This window comes from Aythya marila, assembly GCF_965140915.1.
Source record: "Aythya marila genome assembly, chromosome: 8".
NCBI lineage: Eukaryota > Metazoa > Chordata > Aves > Anseriformes > Anatidae > Aythya > Aythya marila.
The window spans coordinates 20119182-20143392 of record NC_139049.1 but is presented as its reverse complement, the minus strand read 5'-3'; positions in this window follow the sequence as shown (position 1 = coordinate 20143392).

Genomic DNA, 24211 nt, shown 5'->3' with positions numbered 1-24211 from the left:
TGGAAGGCCCCTGTTAAATCTTTTGCTCTAATGTGAAGTCACAAACACTTTTAATTTTAACATTTTAATATTGTGGGTTTTGTATTTGAAGAATTTAAACTAAAACAATAAAATTCTTCTTCAGAACAGAAGTGTATTAAGTACAGAAGAGATTTGCAGAAGACATTTAAAGAAAGAGAGAGTGTGATTAAAAATATCCCTAACACCTGAAATATATGCTAGCAGTAAAGAACTGAGGGAAGAAAATGAGATTTTTTAAAATATAATGAGCTCCTGTGTGTTGTAGTAGTAAAGAAGTAAAATAAATAAATAAATAAATAAAGATAAGAGAATCTTCAAAAATATCTAGGGGAGAAGCAAAACAAAAGACTAAGTAAGATTTCTGAATAACAGAAAGGGGAAATAATCACCAAGAAATTAGACATGGCAAAATTCCTGTGTAAATTCATCCCCTCATGTTGAAAGAATCAGGAAAGAATCATCGGCAGAGATGTACTGGGAACAAAATCCAAAACGACAAAGTGAAAATGTAAAACTTGTCTTCAGTAAAGATAATGTACATGTATACTTAAAGAAAGTTAGCAAAAGACTTCAGGATCAGAAGGGATGTGATCCTTGTGAAAAGGATCTAGCAGAGATATTAGCAGGAGCATCTAGCAGATTTTACGGACAAAGATCCACTGCCCAAATGTTGAAAAAAATGTAGTGCTCCAGTTCAAACAATGAGGAAAGGACGAGTGACCTGGACACATAAACTTTTAACCTGGTATTTGTTCAAGGTGAAGAACTCGAAAGGATCACAGAAGAATTAATTTATGAGAACTGATGGAGTGGAAAACATCTCACTGGAGCTGGCTTGATTTTGCTGAGTTCAGGCTAACATTACCAATTGACTTTTTCCACATACTAAATTGGGGAAAAAAGGATGAAGTAAAATTAATCTGGACTTCAGCAAGATGTTTTGATCTAGTTGCAATCAGGAAAGCCACTGAGATAATGGAGATGAATTCCTGGCTCCAGATGATGATATGCTGGATGGTGATTAGTTTTCAGATAGAGTATTATCAGGTTGAGTCATGGTTCAGCTCAGCCAGCACTGTAACACATAATCTCTAATGATTTTAAGGCAGTGATTAATTTGGCCTTGATCAAATCTGCCATTGGAATTGGAAGAGCAATAAGTAATTATTTCCTTAGAGTTGATGTTATATACATTAAATGCTTCTGAGGAGAACTCTGGATCTGAACTGAGCAGCCGTTATAAGCTCTTATGTCAAGGAATGGAAGAAAAGGGTGGTGAGTAACAATTTACAAATCCATTTTAAAGTGTTATTTAGAAAATAATTGCAAAGATAGTGATGGAGGGAAAAGCAGTGGATAAAGCAGGGGAAGATTACACATAAAAAGGCCATTGAAAAGTCAGTTTTCTCCTGGGAAGAATACATGGGGACATATCTTATGTTTATAGCATAGCAATTCATACCTGTGTGAGCTCAGTACAAAATGTTACCAAGCAGGAGCAGCTGCAGTTTCTAAACACTTTCCAGAGTGTGACAGACTGCTTGTGATATGGAGTGGGAGAATCAGATCAGCAGCATTCCTGATCAAGGGAGAAGCTTCAAAGCAGTTCTGAATTGCCTCAATTATATTTAGAATACCACAGACTACGAATTTTGTCCAAGTGGAATTTTTGTAAATGACATCACAAGAGGAGAAGCATTTCATGAAACACAAATTTAACATAAAATGTAGATTTCCCTAGTCTAGATGGAATCAAGCCTTCCTTCTCCACAGCCGCTCTACAAAAGCTCTACTGTGCCTGCCAACAACACCATTCCACATAGCTATATCATTTATCCTCCATTGCAATGCCCAGGCTAGGATTTCACAATGACCAAAATGTATAATTTCTTGGAGAATCAATTTATTAATTTACACTTGTATAGGGGGAAGGTTCAACATTGCCTTTTGCAATTCCCTGCTGTTGTCTCTGCTTCTGTGGATTCCAGGTGCTTCTCCCTAGGTAAAGAACAGTTTTCTGGCCTGTTGGTCTCATCCTTTCCCATACTGGTCACTGTTCTGGTGTGCCGGGTACCCCCAGAGGAGCAGATAGCAGCTCACAGGAGTCACCGATTATTATATGAATATTCATAACTGGCCCTGCTGCCTTACAATTGGATCAGTTTGGTGGGGGAAGAACCTTTCAAAACCAGAAATGCTGTCAGGAGCAAAATCGTGCTGATGTGCCTTGATATGGTCATACATATCTCAATCATTCCAGCTCCAGTGCAGATTTGCTGGAACTAGAATACTAATTTTTGTTTTATGTTGCCTTGATTTTTTTCTTTGTATATACAGAATTTTATATTCCTATCCCTCTAAGAGGATATGGTTTTACTTTTCTTCCAGTCTCCTCTGCATGGCAGGAAACCACAACAACCTCTCTGTATTTAATGTAAAAAGAGATTAAAGGGTAAACAGTGTGGCTTTGGCCAATATTTTGCCATGACTTATATTCTCAGAGGTTGCTGCTCAACAGTAGGCACCATTTCCAGAGTATTTCTCCCTGTTCTCTTTAGTGTCTTTTCTCCAGGAGAATGAAAAGGAATAACAACATTTTATTTTGGAGTATCTGCCATCCTGACAACAAAAGAGAAAGAAACCAAGTTGGCTTTATTTTAGAAAATTAACCATATGCCTGACTTCAGTAGGAGATGTACCCCATTGAGAGAAAAGAATAGCCCCTGATTTTATGGAGATCTTTGCCAGGCTACAGGCTTGGCTTCTGATTTGCTCATGGAAGTTTTATTGACACATCTGTCTGAACATTTCCTCTATGCTTTTGCTCACAAATACCATGACAGCTGAGAAGAGGAAGAAACATTAGCTTATCCATACTTACACAGAAGGGACCTATAGTATAATACACTGTAAAAAATGGAGTAGCATTATAAACATGATGTTACAAGAGAATACATTATGTCATGGTTAATAAGTTCCAAAATATGGTAATGTTCCACATTTTATGATACAGCTGAAAGACAGAAACATCTCCTTCTCCTACCTTTGAGGACAGATAATCCAAAGATTTTGACCCCAAAAGCACTTGTGCACATATTCAACTCCTTCTACTAATAGTGATCACTCCTTTCCATTGGCCTCATCACGTATTTAAAGTTGAGTGTAAGTCCAATGAATTCACAAGGCCAGAAATATGAGTCAGGGTTTGCACAGAGAGAACTGAGGTCCAGAGGGATTAAGTGAGTTGCCAGGAAGTGACTATATATCAGAAGTAAAATTGAATTAGACGGCTGAGACCCAGTCATCCTACTAAATCACAAGAGCACATTTCCTCTAATCATTAGATAAAAGTGAGAATGGAGAAAAACTTAACTGCAATTTGTTTGGAAAGATTTTTTTTTTCCTCCAATTTTGGGCCAACTTTTGAAAGTAGTATATTTTTTTCTGTACCTAGACCTATGAAATTCAGAAGGGTAAATGTGCATGGAAAGTGTCAATGGAAGACTGTAATTTTCTTTCTTTCTTTTTTCTTCTTCCCTTGAAAATAATTCATAAAACAAACAAAAATTTCTGATATTTATATCTGAAGTAGACAATGGTTTGAAATATGCATACCTATTTCTAGCTAGTTGGTATCACAATGTAACTATAATTTTATTACCATATCTTTTGTTCTCTGGGTTTCTATTTCAAGGGGTTGATCAAAATTAATGTGGTCTCTCTACCCAGTGGCGTTTATTTTGGTTATAAGATTAGAAATGTAAATTTGCAATAAAAGAAGAAAATAGGAAACTGTTTTTAATGAATATTTTACACATGACTAATTAACAGAATCCCCTACAGGAATTTGGAAGTAATAAGGAATTGACTGAAAATAAATTAAAAATTAATAAAGGGGTCTCCAAACAACTTTGTTTATGAGCATTACCAGTTGCATTCTTAGTTATGAATATTTCAAGCTGCTTTGCTATTCAGGATGCTTTATTCTTGGAGTGTTCATAATTTTAGAGGTGATTAGACAAAAAAAGAAGAACAACACAAAAAAAAAAAGTCTTGAAATGATAAAGCCTACCTGGGGAAAACTTGCTAATGAACAAATAATGGCTTAATATCCATTGTTTTTGTCTAATAATACCTGCAGTATGATACTCCTCTTAATTTTCAGCTTCAAAAGGGAGTGAACAGAAATGCTCACTAATTCATTGAGAAAAATGAAAAACTTTTCCAAGATACTATCTTAAGAACTGCAGACACTCAGCTTAGCATAGCCATTAATACTTGTTAGTTGAGTGCAGAAAGGGTTTTTGGGGCATGTATGGATGGCTGCAGCAATCAGAGCTTTTCCAACAGCAGGTTGTGGATGGGGTGCAGAATCAGAGCTGAGATGCCAGGCAGCCATGGATGAAACCTGCATGAATATTCTTTGCTAATGGCAGAAATTGTGGCTACCATGTAATTAGCTATTCTGTTCCTTTTTTTTTTTTTTTTTTTTTTTTTTTTTTAAGTCAAGTACCTTCAAAAAACAATGAGACTGAAAAAGTATAAATATATACATAGATTTTCTCTTATTTAGAGCATATCTTCAATTATATCAGTGTAGCAGAAATGCTACAGAGGGGAAAAAGCAAATTAATTCCATTTTTTTTTTTTTCATACGCCTATAAAATTTAACTTACTAAAAATCTGAAGTAAAAGTGAAGTGAGTAGAATTCACAGGTATTGCCTCTGATACAAAAAATGATATAAAATTTTCTTGGAGAACTTAAGCTAAACCAATACTATGCCAACATTAGTTGTGGAAGATCAGAACACGAAGAATAGAAGAGGAAATAAATGACTACTTCAAACTAACTAAAGGTCCACTTATCCATTTGATGATCTAAGTGGAGAGAATTGAGTTCCAGAAAAGCAACACAGAGGATATTGTTTTTCCTAAAGTAACAATGCTTCCTGAAGTTATCAAATATTTATAATAAAAATAATTGGGGGCATATCTTAAGAAGTAAAAAGCCAATACATTTTAGGGTGATCTGTGAAGACCACATGTATTGAGTACCCTTAATGACAACTTGAAGCTCACTGGTTGGCATAGTATTTGTGTGAACTTATACCTCCAGAGTAAGTATTAGTAAAAACCGTAGTAGTAGTGGTAATGATAGTATGGATACAGACGTAGTCCCATACAAAAAAGAAAAAAATCACTCATCTTAAAATTTTAACTCCTTATATCAGTGGCATGGTTTCTCCATAAGACAGAACTAAAATATCATTCCCAGCTAAGCTTCTGTAAAATATATGTGTATGTACCAGTCTAATTCCACTTTAGAATTCTAGGCAACTACAGCTGCCAGAGGGTGCATGTCACTATTGTTTGATGGCTCTCTTTGAAAGATGTATCAGACAAGATGTATGTGTCATCTCAGCTTTTTCTGCCTACCCAGATATATAGATGAATAGCAAGAGGATGCTGCTACCTCCCATGAGAAAATTACTTTGACAGAAAACAGGATTAAAATATATACATATAGGAAAAAGCAATTCCACCTTCTTTCAATTCACTAATTGCTTTTACACTTTCACTGCTACCTCAGAAGTTTAAGGTAGCTTAAAATCATGAATTAAAATAAAGGGTCTGAATTCTTTTCTTAAAGAAATCTGCAGATCTCTTGAGAATAAAGAAAATGATGACTCCATTGTGGCTGAATGCAAAACTTCCATTAAAGTCAATAAGACCCCATTACATTTCAGGCACAGCAGTACTCATCAAATTGCAAGTTTCTGCTCCAATGGACAGAGGCACTGGAACTTCTCTGTCACATAGAGGAAGGCCATATATTTCCCTGATCAACAGCACAGACTAATTATTTTTTATTAAGCTTTCTAAAATAAGACCGAGAACTTGCCTGTGCCTTTCAGGATGAAGCATACAATAATCATGGACATTTTACAACAAGATTTAGCTTTAGGTGAAATCTAGAAAAGCTCCTGAGACTCTGAATTCCTACCTGAGCATCATGATCTTTGGATATCATGTATTGCTAGTTGGAAATAACACTATGTATACTTGAGAAAAAAAAAAAAAAAGAAAAAAGAAAAAAAAAAAGCCAAGGAATTCTCTCCACATGTGAGGACACAGTGGAGAGAATTAGTCTTTGGTCTCTTTTTCCATTGCCCTCATCCAACAAAGAACCAACTAGGAAGCAAGTGTTTGAACAGTTTTCACCAATCTAGAAAAGCAATAAGTCTGATAAGGTCTTTTATTAAGGACTTCTGAGTTGATTTGCTCTTTTCTTTTGAAGATAAGCTCCAGAACAATACATTTGGATATTCATTATATTTTCCACAGCCTCTAAATCATTTTTGCCCTTCCTAATGCAAATATCCCCTTTTTTATTATCATTATTTATTTTATTAAAGGTAGGAAATCACCTTGAGTGTTTCTGACTGCTTTGCGAAGACAAAAAAAAATATGGTTGACATTTAAACATGGATGCTTGCCAGTGAAACATTGGCAGGAATTCCAAGTTTTTATTGAAGAAATAATACTCATCTCCTTGTTGGGAATTAAGGTCTGTAAGAGAGGAGTGGTGTGGCAGGAGCACACCAGGAGCACGGTGTAACTATCAGCATTAATAGGGATGCGATGCTAGAGGAGATGGCAGGTAGTGAATGAACAGCTGGGGAACAGTTTGATTCATAGATGCTTCAATATTGCTAGAAAGGTCTGCAGTGAAATTCATGGATGTTTTACAAATAATAAACCCATAGCTATTCCAGCTGTGAATAGTTAAGTTGCAAATAATAGCTGGAGGGTCTAGGCCAATTTTCCCCAGAGCTATGAGATATTGGAGTGTATCACTATGGGGCTCCACAATCCAGTTTCCTCAACAGAAGAGGTGGAAAGAGGGAGGTGCAGTCTCTCCTCCTCTCCAGTTAGCACCCCAGACCATGAACAGTCCCTGTTGCATGGCAGGTAAGTGCTGAAATCAGCTATATATTTACACGGCTATATGTCAAACCATAAACATGTCAAGTGTCAAACATTTCAAGCCATTTTACTAAAGAAATAATTTTTCTTTTAACTAAAGGAAGAGCCAAGTGAAAAGATCAAATACAGTTCCTGAATAGCCATTTTTCAAAACAAAAGAGCAAATTGTATATATTTTCTTAGGTTTTGATGTATAAATTCTTGAGAAAACTGTGGGAAAACTTTCTCAGAAGAAAGGTGTAACAGAGAAGTGAACACAAACCAGACTTCCCAGGCAAAATTGCTTAGCCCAAGAAGACAAGAAATACACAGAACAAACACTGAAAAGTAAATGACATTTTTGAAATCTCCTAGGTATTATTTCCTCAGGTTCTCATCTTACAATAAGTCTGCATAGCAGATATTATGGAGCCAGCCTCCATAATTTGTATGTATAAAACAGAAGCAAGTAGGTGATCAGCAGAGGTAGCAGTAATTTGCATGAGCCATCGTAGTAATGTTTGCAAAATATAACTGTGATGTTCTTTTGAACAAATTATTAAATGCTGGAAAATGGCATGCAAAACAGGCTTATAGGAATATGCTAACCATATATACACCAAGTCATGCTCTATAGAAACAACATAATTCTTTGCCTAAAAATATAAAAATAAGTAGTAGTGATTTGAACAGCAGAAGACTGCCTGTTTATAAAGAGCTAGAGATTATCAAAAACAGATTGAAAAATGTGTTTAATTGACATTTCTAGCATCTGTTTTATTTTTGTCTTCATTTAGGAACCAAATCCAAAGAAAAGAAGTGTTTGGCTTTGAATCAAGTGAGATTTTTTCTGGCTTTAGTTCATTTTTATCAAATGTAAGTTTACTGATTTCTATGTATTTATTTATTTATTTTTATAGCCCATTGTTTTAGTAGCACATTTTTATCTTGCATATGTGGGTGAATTTTTTATACGTGTTATGCATTAATATTTCCAGCTATTGAAATGACATGAAACCCTGACATTCCTTTCACCCGTTCCTCCTCAAACCCCAAAGAGCAGTAATTTACTGTAATTATTTGGATCTGTTCTCTCTCCAAAGCATAAAAAGTCTTCAGTGTTGGCAAGAGTGACAATAAGAAATAATTAAGTAGCCTTTTACTTTAGTTGCCCATCAGAGCTCTCCCTACAAGAAAATGAACATGATTTCCTTCCATATTATGAATCTAGCCCATAATAAGCTGATATCTCTGCAAACACAATCCATCCTATCTTCTGTTCTTTCCCTAGAAGTCAAGATCAACCATTCAGGCTATTTCCGACCCAGGGGTGTTTTCATCTTCTAGTTAGTTTTCTTAAGCTTTGTCCCACTCACAGACTTCTCTCCCTAGACTTTTGTGGATTCAGATGGTGAACTGCCACTGATCAGGGTGGTGGCTGTGATGGAGAAGGGAGCCTAACAGCTATAGTTAGTAATACTCAAAACTCTCTGGAATTCTACAGATCAAAATTCAAACCTTGAATGTATTGAGGAGCCAGTAAGAACCCAGCAGCTGTTATCTCATTAGTACCTGGAAACCTTGCTAGATAGGCAGCCTCCTGTACACAGCAGCTTGTATATGAGTTAACTAAGACAGATGTATGATGGTTCCTTGCAGGAACTAAGGTTGGGATCTCAGAAACAGGATCTTTATTTGAAAAGAAAAGTCATAAGTTATGAGCAGGTGCCAAGCAATTTTTGTCTTTAATCACAGTACAGTGACAAGGACAGAGCTCTTAAACCAAAACCTACCATTCACTGTAGCAGCAAGTTCAAACAAGCTGTATTTTATTGCTTATTTTCCTTGTTGTATTACTGTAACATAATTTCCTAGTGCCACTTGCCCTATTCAAATACATAAAAACAAGGATTCTTTGCTGTTTTGCAAAGAACATAGCCACTTTGTCCTTTGATCTCAAACTTTTATTAAAAATCATGTTTGAATATTTGAATTGTTTTTACAATGAGTAGGCAGGCAGTGTTTTGCAGTGGGTTTCCATAATCAGATATTCACTTCTATCATTCACTTTTAAATAAAGTATAAAGTGTTGGCATGGAGGGAAAGTATAAAGCTATTTTAAAATGAAACACTCTGATTAAAAATGAATAAATATGCTCAGATAATGAATCTGACTACAAAAGAAGCTGAAATCTACATTCCAGTGCAGGAACACAGAAGTTCACCTTAAGTTTCTATTTAACTCAACTAATGGCTTTTCTCAGTACTACTGAAATAATGACAAACCCCTTTAATTCTTCTTCCCTTATACATGTGCATATATATATATATAAATATATATATATATATAATGGAGAGATAAATATCAGTAGTGGTATCTCTTATAATAACTTAACTGAGATTCAAACCTCAACCCAGTAGCCTGGGAAACTGAATTACCTCACATCAGCGTTTCACATTACTTTTGCACTCAAAGGAGCTGAATCCCAGGAATTAAACTGAGCATGATGTTAAGTGCTTACACCTGTCTTGCCTGGGACCATCCCCCTTTGGTACTATATTTAGCTCCATATAAGACAGAATTAAGACCCAAAGGTATTTTCATGGGAGACCTTCAAGCATTCACTTACATCAGATCAGGTCTGGAATATTTGGCTAGCTGATTAAGTCTCTTCCTTTCTCTCATAACATTATTATGATTATTTTTTTTTTCATGAGCAGTTCTTGAACTGTTCCTCTATCCCCTAAAAACTGTAGCAGAGTCCATTAGACTGTCATATGAAATTGATTGGGCATTAAACTGAAAAATCTACATTTAAAGTCTTCAATTTGTGCTGGTTAGCTTTACACCTGGACTGACCTATAGCAATAGTCAAGACCCTAAGAAATGGTATAATGCACCATTGTATAAACAGAAACTTGCAATCAGTCAGAAGAACTTGCACTTCACTGATCAGCTAAGATGAGAAAAAAAGATCTGTAAGTGCAGTGCTGAAAGTCAGAGGAATGCTCACATGTCTTGTTTACCTGAAGTAGAACTTAAAATGCCTGGATCCCTCAACACTGTGGAGCTGAATTTAAACATTCAACTAACCAATGAAATACTGCCCTAAAGCAATCTGTAGCAAAAAAACTCAGACAAAAGAAAGAGTTAAGCATCTGACTGTCCTGAGCATTTTTAAACTGTTATGTGTTGAAGAAAATACAGCTTGCATTTCACACCAAAAACTGAATTACTTTTTGCATAAATATTGGCAATTCTAAAGTTCTAGAATAGATACAACTGCTATATACTTGCCAGCATGAATTATGCTTTCAAACATACATAGCAGTTAAAATATATCTACCAGAGGAAACAGAAGAATTTATTAGAAATAAATGGTAATACTGGGGTTTGGCCAGTAGCATCTCTTATCCAGCACCTTATCAAATAGAAAGCTCTCCTTCCTGGTGACTGGCACATTCCAGGAGGAAGAACGGTAGGAAAGCTAAGCCCTGTAAATACACTGCATGGTTTATTTTTTAAAGGTGTGTTGCTAATGTTTCCTGAATTAAGATTGGGTTGAGATTTGCATTTAAATCAAGGCTGAAATCCCCTTGTTTCATACTTCAATGGTTGAGTAGTCTCTAAATTTGACACAGCAAACTGCAGATGAGAATTCTCCTTGTTATTTTCTTTAGTAAATATTTACTACACAGTTATTAAATATTTGCAAAGGAAACTTGCAAAGGAAACAGCTCTTCTTTTGTGTCTTGTTTTCTTGGGCTTTACAGTCTTCAAGCCCAGCAAACTACAAAAATACACGGATGCATTTATGCATACATCCCTTCATTGTCTCTTTTACCTTGTAACTTACTGTCTATATAGACCATTCTGAGTATGAACAGCTGTTTTGCTAAACCAAGCAACCTACTGGAGCTGTACTTACAGGAGACCCTTCATCCTGCTCTTGTTCTGGTAAAAAATAATTCCTATATCCTCTGGTTTTGCTACTTTTGTTTTGCCTGTTTTTTTTTTTTTTTTTTTTAATTTTTATTTTCTGTGTGGAGCTGAGCAGCTCATCACATTTATAATATTATTTTTGCATTAAAGTTTGTTGTTATGCATCATGCATTTTTATGATTGCTTACTTTGTTCTATAAAAATGGAGCAATCCTAACTGTCACAAGAAAATAACGTTTCTTATACAGATGCATATCAGGGTGACAGAATTAAGAGAACTGGCCCACAGCTGATCACAAGGACTGTAAAAGTTGGTTCTAAAATTAGATAAAATCTGAGTCAATTATGTAGTTCTTTCATTCCTGTTCTGAAGTTGTTTTTGCAGACCTGTTGTTAATTTCATAACTCTTTCACTTATTTTTTTTTTCTTTATTTTAAAGGGCAAATTCCCCACTGCAGGACAGTTCCTGCCCACTGGGTTTCATCACTGTGATGTGAGTTGAGTTTCCTTTGTACTAAGCTGGAAGAGATTCTCTAGGCTCAAGCCAGGCAAGAGGTGAGAAGAGTTAGGCTAGGTTAAGAAAGGTGGGGAGGGTTAAGAATGAGGCCAGGAAGAGAAAAAATGAATAAAATGCCAGCAGAATATTAAGTAACTCCCAAGCTTATTTGCCTTTCAGAGCTTGCATTAGTGGGATGTACAATCTAATAACCCCATTCATGGTGATATATATACGTGTGTGTGTGTGTACTCTATACAGTATAGCAAATATTTGGCTTAATGTATAATACTATAATTGGATTATGAATGAAGAGTGGAATTTCTCTTTGATTAAGTAGAGCTGGATTAGTAAAGGAATAGACTAGGATCAAAGAGCTTCTGGAAAGACTTAGCACAGTTCTTGAGAAGCGTAGCAACTAGCAAAAAATGAGAGAGGAACATTTAAAGAGAACAACAAACAGTTCCTGACTTCAGAGGGAGACAGCCGGCCTCCAAACAGCAGTGAACCCAGGGTGCAAGGAAGAGGTTGCCACATCCTGCCCCCTGAGAAGAAGCACTGAAAAGCTATACACTGGAAGGATTTTCCCGTGTCCATCGCATTTCCTGTAGTTCTTCTAGCGTTCTTCTGTGTGAAAGACCCTTTTTTTCAATTACATAAAAGGACAAGAGGAGATAAAAGCTGGGTTCAGGAAGTTATGCTGCCCAGATAATGACCCTTTCTTTGTTAAAATTCCTAAACGTGAAATCTCAAAGAGAACAAATTCAGACTCTCATCTTCTATTTCCCTTCCTCCTTTTGTTCATGTTGCTGTCAGTCTCTTTGACAGGTTCTCCTTCAAACACTCTCTATCAACTGTAATATTTCCCAAGAAGGAGGCTCTTTTATGTTCTTCATCATCATGGAGACACCATACATTTCTTCAGGTCAATGAACAACTTTCTTTCTGACCATTCAACCTGACTAATAAATTATACTTAGACTTCAGAAGAAAATAATATATCTATGACCAAGATCAAGCGAAGAAACATACTAAAAGGATATGATTCAGCATGAGACCTTTATTCATTTCACTGTTACTGGGAATATAACTTATTAATGTTAACTAAACTAAACATTTTTGTGCTTTTAAAATCACATAGAAATTTTAAGATATGTTATCTCTAGTCTTCAAAGCCTTTGATTTTTCGTTACAGATTCCACTGGTATAATAGCATTTAAAAAAAGCTGCCAGGCCAAGCATAAAGCAAATGAGATATACTTATCCATCCAGGAGCCTTAACAAACCATGTAAGAGACACCACCAGTGCATGTTATTTGTGTCCAAGTGACAATGAAGAGCTGCAGATCATGGAAGGGAAGGCTAGTGACTCTTAGAGAAGAGACTGATGATATAGCATAGGCAAAGTGATAGACAATGGAAGCGGTGAATATTTAGACATAGGACTGTAAATAAATATTTCAGTAATTAAAAAAATATATATATATTAAAAGCATTTATTTTATTTTATTTTATTTTTATTTTAATTTAATTTAATTTTATTTAATGGAAACATTTGAAAATTATTACATTTGCAACAAAAACTGTACTGTAGGTTTTTCTTGAATCCTTTATTTAGGCTCACAGTTAAATTCCTATCCTGTATTGTATAACAAACAGACAGCTAAAATGAATGTGTTGCATGCTTGTCTTAACATTTGAAGGATTAGGGCTATAAATGGTGTGGCATACATCCTTTAGGTAGGAAATAATATGAACTTAAGAGGGTAAGGCTAGTTGTACATGGGATTTTTACAGCCTGAAGAACATTTCACTGAGATGTGTATAGTTCACCCAGCTATTCTACAGTGCTAAAAAACTAACCAGATTTTCAGATACCATTTTTCATAGTCTTGCACAATGCTACTGATAATGAAGCATTTTGTTTGGTTTACAAGAACAATTGTGTTAACCTGTTACCTGAAAATAGTTTCTGTGAAATAATCAATGTAATATCATATAAAAACATAGAATGGTTTGGACTGGAAAGGACCTTAAAGACCATCTAGTTCCAGCCTTGTTGTCATGGTGAGAGGCATCTTCCTCTAGACCAGGTTGTTCAAAGTCCCATCCAACCTGGCCTCTTACACAATTTGTAAACTGAACCAAAAAAAACCAACACCCTGTCAGTTAAAATACAGATATTTGCATACAGCTAAAACAGGTAAGTGGAACTCACAAGATAATAGTGAGGACTTAACATTAGATTTTGCATCTTCTTCCACAACAACACTCATAATGAAACAATACTAGTGGTTCATACAGTCACACAGAGAGATCCTCAACTACTGGGATTTCACTGCTAACATTTTCCCTGTGAATATTCTGAAGATGTGAATCTTCATGAAACATTTTAACTCCTAGGGATTTTTCAGCAAATTGCACTAAAAAAAAAGTTTCTGTTCATACTTTGATAATCAAAACATTCATTTAGCCTATCTCACCTATTGTCTTTTTCAGAAAACTCTTCAGAAAGAGTTAGCTTACTAACTCTTGATAGTGTGTTTTACCTTGTTAAGTAAAATAATATTTTCCATGCTAAACGTCACACACATGGCATCAAATCTGGAGTTGAAAAGAAGTATAATAAATTTGCTAAAAAAAAAAAAACAACAAACAAAACAAAACAAAACAAAAACCTCCCTGAGTAGGAGGAGAGAACCTGTTAGGAAATTCAGGCTGAATTATTCAAATAGTTTTAGCCAAATAATGACACATTTAATTTTGACATCTTTTGAAACTGAAATGTTTCATTTTGGAAATGCCAAAAGCTTTCACTGTGACATTTTCTAAATAAACCTCTCTGGATTTTTATTTTGAAGTTCATTTTTCATTTGAAACTAATTAAAATAAAGCATGGATTAAATAACCTGGAAGGGAGAGCAGAATATTTTGCTGAGGGTAAAAGAAAAGTAATTTTTTCTTACTCAAAAGAAAAAAATAAAGGAAAAGTTTTTCATTTTTCAGCTTTCCTAGTCTTATACTTTTTCTGCATTTTTACATTTACTATGAAATTTACATTGTAATCAGTTAGGTTCAGAATCTACAATTAATGCTACAGTACAGGACCAGTGACTTTCACTGGGCTCTGTTTACTTCAGCTGAAGCCTGGGACCATGCTGTTTGTCAAATGAACAAAAACTGGGATCCTCTCTTTTCTCTGTTTAAAAAAGGAGACAAATTCAGAGAAATACTGCAGAGAAAAAGGATATGTTGTCATGTGTGTGTGTCCAACTGTCCATCCATTCCTCTCTCATAGCCGAATCCCCATTTTCCATCTGTTTAATTTGCTTAAGCAGCTAATTAATTTATAGACAGCTTCTGTCAATACACTTAGTTAGCAAGTAGCTGTCACAGGAGTATCCCATCTTTCTAAAAATGCCAAGGCAGCCACAGATTAGTGGGAAGCTGATTTTTGTTCAACAGATGAGGTGAGAATTTAGTGATGTAAAAGTTGGTATTTTGCCAGAAATCCTCCTTTGAATTGTGATAAAAAGCACAAGATATTCTATCTAACTTTTGCTTATAGAAAATGGATAGATAGTCATATCCCCATGGGAGCTGCCTGCCAGAGAGGTGAAGTGCTCTTTTCTCAGTTGGAAGGCCTCCTCAAAGACATACCTGGGCAGGTTTGTTGTTGTTGATACTTTTTAAAGAACAGTCCTAGAAACTGCCAATGCCCTTGTGAACTGAGCACTGTTTTCTTTTAGTTTTTACAGCAAAAGAGAAATTCCTTCACTGATTCTCTTAAGACCTCTCCTCCCACTGAACTCTGCCCCCATTTGATATTCCATACTTTCCTATTTCATAGGTATTTTTTATTCTCTCACTAGAGTGGGCCATTCATGCATGGAGACATTTATTGCCAAATCAGGCTTGAAATGCCACTGCGCTTTTATTTTTATTAGCTGCCTTTACATGATGATCATCATCTTGCTCACTGTGACTCAGCACTGAGCATTAGAGATCTACGTGCAGCAGTTTACCGTAGTTGGTCAAAGATTTGGTCTTTTTCCTCTCCTCCCTAATAACTGCGGCTTCACTGAGATGGAGAGAGAGAAAATATTAACACCTGGAACAGAGGAAAAAACAAACAGAGCATTATTGAGCTTCACTGTAACTACGAGCTTTAGTAAAGGGAACATCAGTGCAATTAGGGTGAAATCCAAAGCCCATTAAAGTCATTGGGAATCAGTCCACTGACTTAAATGGGCTTTGGATCAGGCCCATATTGCATATCAGAAGGCAGAGCTATCTGAAAATATTGCATTTTGACGTGTGAATAACACTGCTGAACACAGCTTTGCTGTTAAAAATTCCAGCTTTGTTACATTTTCTGTTACTGGCATCCTCCTTTCATCAACATTTGTCTTGTAGCAGATTGTGGTTATTATTCTAAATCCAAAATGCTTTTTGAAAAAACATCATCATCAAGGCAGATTTGCTGAACACAGTGGGCATGGCCACGGTTTACACAGCATAGTAATAAAAAGACACGTTGGAAACATGTCACTTTAATGTCCTATCAATTTTATAGATTTCTAAAATGTTTTGTAGATCTGACCAAAACCGACCCTGTATGCAGACAAACAGAATGATTGGGGTTAATTGTTGAAAATGCCTTAATGTTTTGTAGAAGTGCAATGTCAAAAGGCATCTAAATAAATAAATAAATACATTCTCCCCATGACGCTGCCAGGAGAGGAAAGGTGGCAGAAAGTATTCTAATCAATAGTAACAACTTTGTCCCTAAAATCATTACTAGTATTGATTACTGGCCCAACTAATTATGGCGTGTCAGGACAGTACGGAACATTGCATTTGCTGAATTTAGGACAAAAGAAAAGGGAGATCGCTAAGGGAGTTGGTGGTAAACATAACCCCCTTAACAACTTCTAGCACACACCAGGGTGGCAGCTTTCTTCTTTCTGTTTCCAGGTAGATGAATTTACAGGAATTATGTTCTCTGCTAGCTACACCTACCACCATCCATGGGTAGGAGACCTGTGCGGAACTGTCATGGCCCAGGAGATACTCAAGGCACCCCTTCTAGTTGTGGTAGGGAGCTTTGATTTCAGTTATACACCTTTATGGCTAATCCTACTTTGAACACAGGAGTCATTGTGGGGAAGAAAATATAAGTCTAGATGGAACAAGTAACTTCAGAACAAAGGGAAGACATTTTTTTCCCCTCACTGGGCATATTTCCAGGAAGGGTCAAAAACAAGAAGTGGTGTTTGTAGGAGAGGTGCCATAAAAGTAAGAAAGTGATACTCCCTGTATGTCTGATAAGGGACTAGGGGATACATGAAGAAACACATGAAAGAGAAGCAAATATGGTATCAGAATAACTCTAAGGAAATTCATGCAGCTCACAAGACGAGGAAGTCCTCAGATAGGGGATGTTATACAAGTCTTGAAAAAATTAACCTTGATATTTCAGGCCAAATGAGGCTATGCTAATATTACTGCACCTAATATTAATCGTTGTAATTATTTATTCATAACTCCAAAACAGATTTACAAAGGAGATCAGTATTAATATCTAACATACATAGAAAGCAAAGAAACAGTACATGAACTACACTTGAAAAGCCTGAACACAGTTTGGACAACCAGGAATAAAAGAGAGAAATAATGGAAAATATGCCTTTTTTTTTTTTTTTTTCTCTCACTCATTTATGGCACAAATCAAAATAATTAAATAATTATTAAATTCATTTTAAAAGCAGGGAATATTCATTTATCAATTCCATGACCGCAGTATTAACTCTAGTAATATGACAGCTTAAAAAAAAAAAAAGAAAAAGACAACCTTTGGAACTGTTGCTGCTGAGAGCACGAAGTAGCAAACATATAAAAAAAAGCATATAGCAAGCAATAAAACATGGGAGGCCAGCTTGTAGAGAGTTTGGTGTTTGTGTTATAAATATGCATCTTCCTTCACCCAACGGAGGAGATAAATTTAAATTCTTAGTTCTTCAATCCAGCTGCATCATTTGGAATTAGTTTCCCCATAGAAAAAGCAAGGGATGATACAAGGTTGATCTCTGTTACAGTCACTGAATAAAATTGAACTTGAAGCCAAATATCAATAATCCTTGTTAACCAATGGTAGCAACAGTACATTTCTGACTCAAGGCAAAATGTGTTAGCCCTTACAAAAAGTCTTGGATTAAAACTATTATCTGATTTGCATATGAAACATCTAACACAGTTATATTCTGATGATCTCACATGCAGAAATAAGCTATCTTTTCTGTTATCAGATTGTTTTGTCACAATACTCTCTGTCCTTCTTGGAAGAAGATAAGAGTTTGTACTTCTGTAGCTATCTTGTTTTGAGAACACCAGTATGTCCTAACGTCATTATCTTATTTATTCAAACAAATGAAGATGGAAAATTCCAAACTGAAATAAAGCTGTGCCTGGTGTGAAAACCAGAAACACACCACTAAATGTGAACGGTGGGAAGATTATTTCCAGTGGAAACAGAAATTGCAGTTAGAAAACACAGTCCAGACATGCTTACTTTTATGCAAAGTGGTCAGGACCTCAATTTCACATTTTACATTAGGATTCACATTCAATAGCTTATTATCCTGAATGCATTCCTGTATCTTTAATTTAATGATAACCAAATACCGAAATGATGTTCATTGAATAACCAGTACCAATTCCAATAGCATATTTCTAGGCCCATTTAGAAGGCCTGATAGAATTACAGTAGAAGTAGCATAACAAAGTGTTATCTTATTGTGAAGTGAAGGAAATCAAATCAAATTAATGTCAATAAAATTCTGAATACAAGTGTCCACAATAGGTGATTTAGCTCCATTATTTTAATGGATAATTCAGATTAATTTTCTGGTAATTGTATAGATAGCTCTTATCCAGTAGTGTTTCAATGACAATTTAAAAACAAGAAAGGTGTTCATTAAAATGTGATGTATGAAGAAAATTTGGTTATGCCAATAACAAAGCTCTGGAGAGAACTGATTTTCATTACTGATAAAAAACAACAAAAAAACAGAAATCCTAATTTTATTGTCCAATGACATGTATTTGTGATGAAAAAAAAAGACAAATAAATTGTCAGAGGATGAACAAAACATTTTATTTCTATTGAAATGGCATTTATAACTCTGATTTTTTATTTATTTATTTATTTATTAATAAAGAAATTTTCCCCTCCAGGACACTGACATTTTATTTTTAAAGTCAAAGTAAAACTATACAGCTTTGTTGGAATTATTCTTTTCTTTGTACATGGAAATTTTTTTTCCAAACATTTGGGTTGAATATGAAATTCTGTAAGAAAAAAACTTCAGCTAAATAGAAAAGTCTACAGTTCCAGGTTGTGTAAGAAGTGCTGATGAGAATGATCAAGGCTTGCAACAGTTACCTGTTTTATCTATTAACTGAATAATTTATCTAGAACGAGGCAACAAGGAGACTAGTCCAGCTTACTTGAAACTAACGGTAAGTTCCCCAGTCACAAGCAATAGAAAAAGTGGATGAATTATCGTGAGCTTCTCTAACTTGTAATAATAATAAAGGCAAAGAGTAAATACGTCAACATCTTTGAAATATAGTTGAGTCAGAGAGATCATTTTACAATTTTAAACAATTTTGGTTTCCATTAAGGGCAGCTTTTGTCTTTAATTTTATCTACTCTGAAATGAGCTATTTGTGTCACTGTCAGGCACTGACCTTTTAGAAATTTTATCTGTTAGATGAGCATTAGAATATACCCACATTCTCACACCACATGCATACTGGCATTCTCAAAATGGTTTCATGAAGAAAATAATTTAAGCCATATTTAAACAGAATAAAATGAAGTGATCTTGTATCTATTCTGTGTATAACACAAATTCATTTTAATGTTGCTTTGAAGCACGTACATCACTTCTGTGCAGTGCTTCCTTTGGATTTTCACCTCCAGCAAAATCAACAAAGACAGAATAATGCTACCCATGGGTGATAAAATGTTGTGTATGATAGACATAGGATTCATGTTCAATGTCTGAATTGTCATAATTTAAAGATATTTTTTGGTGAATGCTTTTAATCACTGCGCTGTGCTATTAACATCTTTTGAGTTTTCTGTCCTCCCAGCATTTTGTTTTTCATATTAACAGACTTGAAATAAATTACCCATACTTATCTCCATAAAGTAAAGGGACTAAGATGGAGTTAAAAGAAAAACAAACCAGGCACCTTTCATTTGCTGTTCATGAGCATTTCTATTTAAGAGGTCTTCACTGTATTTCAAAAAGGCAGTACTCTTGCAAGAATGCATAAAAAGAAAACTTCATCTTCTTTCTTTCTTAAAATGTTTTCCCAAGGCAGATGAAGGAAACCAGTGAAGATAGAAATATAATTGTTTTGATTTCAATAAAAGTAACCAATTTCACCTCTCAGGTCAGGTGTTATGGTGTGATAATGTCATTTAGATGCAGAGTCATTTGTAAAGCAACAAGCATTTTTATAGCCTAAGGAACAGTGGTCCAGCTCTTTAGCTGGCATAAATCAACACAGTTTCACTGAAGCAAATGGAGCAACTCTGATTTACATAAGCTGAAGACATGGTCCTTTATTTCTCAGAACCACATTTCATAATATCCTGAGGATATGGGCTGAAATAAATAAATAATTGAATGCTGTGTTATTCACCTGGCAAACTCCACTCTTTGCTGAGCTAACTCTCAAACACTTCACCCCTTAGAGCAGGCAGGTGCTCTTAGCTGACAATTTCATAGCAATATTAATAAATCTTCAGTTTTACTCACAAATATTATGGATACCATTTCTCCACCCCAAATTTCTCTTGTTGAAGAAAATCAAATGACTACTTAACATTAGTGTTTCTTCTGAAGACATTAGACAGTGGATCAACATCATCTCATGCTTGCAGAGTGCACAAGAATCAAAATCCTACTGCAATTAGTGCTTGATGAAGACACTACCCCCAAAGCAGGGCAAAACCAAGGGAAAATACAACAATTTTATAAATAAAACTTGTTTATCCTAGTTATCACATGCTACATTTTAACAATGTGAGAATTTTCTATACATAACACCAGGAAGTATATAGGAACCCTTAGCAATTCCCCTCAGGCCCACCTGTATCCCATACTTTAAATTAAAGAGAGAGAAAAATACATTGGTTTAAATTTTACAACAGTTTTGGCCTGAAGCAAACCACACATTTTCCCCAACACAAATCAGCTGCATTTAATTCCTCAGATAGCTGGCATGAACACAGCCTCTCCACAGGACACCTGAATTACAAAATTAGCACATTCAGAACTCTAAATCACATTCCATTACATTAAGCCCCAAGGTCCAACATTACAGAGAACGAGAATAAATTGCAGAACTTCTCCTGAATTAACCCTCTTAGCACACTCTCAAAGTTAGATTGCCCTTTCCTCCCCTTTAAAGAAACATGGAAACTTAAACATTCCCTCCTGCCCTTTCTAATCTATTTCTCTTCTTGCCAAGTCGCACAGTTTATGGAATATAAATTGAACACTTTGTTCAGAAACTCACATTTGTAAATTAGCCCATCACAAGCTGTTTTGACTCACTTAGAAAATTTGCAGGTTAATGTTTATGTCTGGTCCTTCAAACAACACTGACCCATCTACTTCACTCTAGCAGCACACTATATTGCAGTGTGATAGCACGCCTCACTAGAGCAAACGTACTGTTTGGTTTTTGTGGTGTGCAACCTGCTGCCAACAAAGTATAAATTCCTGGGAGAATGATGCAAACTTACATGACAGTTTTGCTTACAACTGTATAGCAGTGACCTGATCTGATTAATGCAAATTTGGCAGTTTCTACTATTTTGTGATTATGTTATAGTTCTATTGCAATTAGGAGGAATTTTGAAGTCAGATATTATACACTTAAAGAACAGTTTTTACAAACTCAGCTCTTAAACTCATAGATACTGATGATTAAAAAGGCAATGAAATAGTAACAGCAGACCTTCAAAGAGGAAGCATAAGATAAAAAAAAAAAAAAAAGTCAGCTGTATTTTTGAACAAGCACAGTATTGTATTTTGAAAAGAATAAAAGATTTTTTTTTTCTCTCCAAATTTTAGAGATTCTTCCAAATGTTAATTACAGAATATCAATACAAGGCTAAGATATTTCAAACTGGTATAAAATCATGTGTCGTCTACTCTAATTATGCATTACCAAAATGCTGCTGCGTGATTGAATGTGCCTTGAGCCAGCAGCATAATCAGGATTTACTGGTATTTGCAGGGATGTTTTGTCATTTTTGTTCCCTTCTTCCAAAGAACTCAATTTGCAGTGTGATAGGGACAGGACTAATCTGAATCTTTACTGGCACACCCGATACTTGTTGTTTGAATGACCTCACATCAAAACATTGGCCATATCTGCACAGAAATGCCACTCTGCTCTTGAATCTGTTTTCCTCCATTTTTATTGCATTTAATTTCCATTCATACTTTGTTGACTGTGACGCACAAGATAATTTTTAATGGTGGCATTCATTATTTATCTGCCTGATATGACTTGTGTTAACCCCAATCAGTCAATGCTGTTTCTGCTCTGAAGGAAGATAAAGTTATATATGCATTTCTACTGTACTCTTTCAACTTCTTTAATCACTTAAACCAATCATTTCTGAGGAGCTTTTGCCTAAATAAACATACAATGCATCTTTTCTTCTTATTTCTTGCTGCAGATTTTAAATCATTGTTATATAACATTCCAGAAGGTCACAACAGCTATGGCAAGGGACACTACCTTGCAGAAACTTTCAGTGCTTGGTGAACGAGAATAAGCAATAACCCAGTGTTTATCACCAGAGTCTCTCTGGATCCATCTTTGTAGAATGCATTTAGAAGCAAATAACCTGTGTATTTTAAATTCTGTTTTAAATAGTAGATGCAAAGCAAAAAAAAAATCATTAATGCTAAGAAAAAATCCTGGTAGGTCAGCAAGGAATTTTGATCTTTTGTAAGATTGGAAAGGGAGCTGCAACAGTTAGTTATTTCTTCATAGATATCTGATTCAGGGACCAACTTTTATGTAAATGTAGGCTGTCCAGAAAAGACTCCTCCTTGAGGAGGTCTTGAGTTGGAGCTACATTTTACAAGGCAGGTGGGATGCCAAGAGCCTTGTATTACACTTGTTCAAGAAGGTCACTAGTTTATCAAGATCTGGAAATCAGGGTTTTTTGAGATGAAGAGTTTTGCAAGTAGGCAGCAGGTGCATAAAAGCCCATTATTTCAACAGCAGATGGAAGAGACTGTATAGACATTTATTTTACACAGGTAGACAGTGATAGGATAGGGGGGAATGGTTTTAAACTATAAGAGGGGAGATATGGATTAAATGTTAAGAAGAAATTCTTCACTCAGAAGGTGGTGAGGTCCTGGCACAGGCTGCCCAAAGAAGCTGTGGATGCCCTATCCCTGGAGGTGCTCAAGGCCAGGTTGGATGGGGCTTTGAGCAACCTGGTTTGGTGGGTGGCATCCCTGTCCATGGCAGAGGGGTTTTAACTAGATGGTCTTTAAGGTCCCTTCCAACCCAACCCATTCCGTGATTCTACAATTCTATGACATAGCCATTTTGGTCAGAAAGTCACACAACAGATGATAGCCACAGTTTATGAATCTCACAAGCCTGGGGAAAAATGGAAGATCCCTGTCTGTTTCTACATTGTTGGACATGTCATGTCGTGGGCTCAAAGGGGAGCTTTGCTTGAGGAACTTGTATTGCCTTAACCATTAACATTAACCATTACCTTAACCATCCTTAACCATTAACATGGTTAATGCACCAAAAGGCACACGACCTCATGACTATATTTCCCTGCTAAGGGAACTACATGAATTGCTTCAGGATCAGGACACATTGTAAGCAAGAGGTAAGTAATGCACATGTAAATTTTGTATGAGGAGGGTCAAACAGAAGGCATAGTCTCCAATTTTAAAAAGTCGTATTTTAGGAAAGGAGAAGAAAAAAAAATTATGGTGCAATAGTTGCACAAGGAATGTAGGCAACTGTCCCCACCCTCACTTCCTCTTGCAACCCAGATGTTTAAGGAAAATAGCTACTGGATATTAATTTATAGAGTAGAGGGATTAAACCATGTTGTCATTTGTACTTTTTTTTTTTTTTTTAATAAAAACTAAGGACATAGAAAAAGTAGTGAAAAGAGACTTAGTTTAAATATGTGCATTATTGTGTATTTCAAGAAAGTATTCATAGAATTCAAAGAGCTTAATGGAAAATAATAACAACAAAAGAGAACAATTTGCACCAAGTGGAACAAATAGAAAATAATGAAAGCAAACTGGATTCAATCTAATCTACTGAAACTAAACTCTTAGCTGAGTACATGATAATGGAAATAATTAAAAGTACTGATTGTATGGAGGACAAGAAAATATCTATGAAGAATACTGAGCTGAAGGATAGGAGAAACAGATGTTTTTGCAAATATTGTGTGTGTTGGACTTAGTGAGAATACAAAAATGGCAGCATATTTGAATATATACAAAATATCTATCATAAGCAGTGTTTCTACTTTTATTTTCTGTGTCTTTTGCTGTCCTGTTAGTCAACTTAGTGAGACATTTTTCCTTGGACCTTCTTTTTGCCTTCTTTGTCACATTGCCTCAATTATACTTCACACTGTACAGTGACACTGGATTGAAACATTGTTTTATGCCCTATTCTAGAATGTAT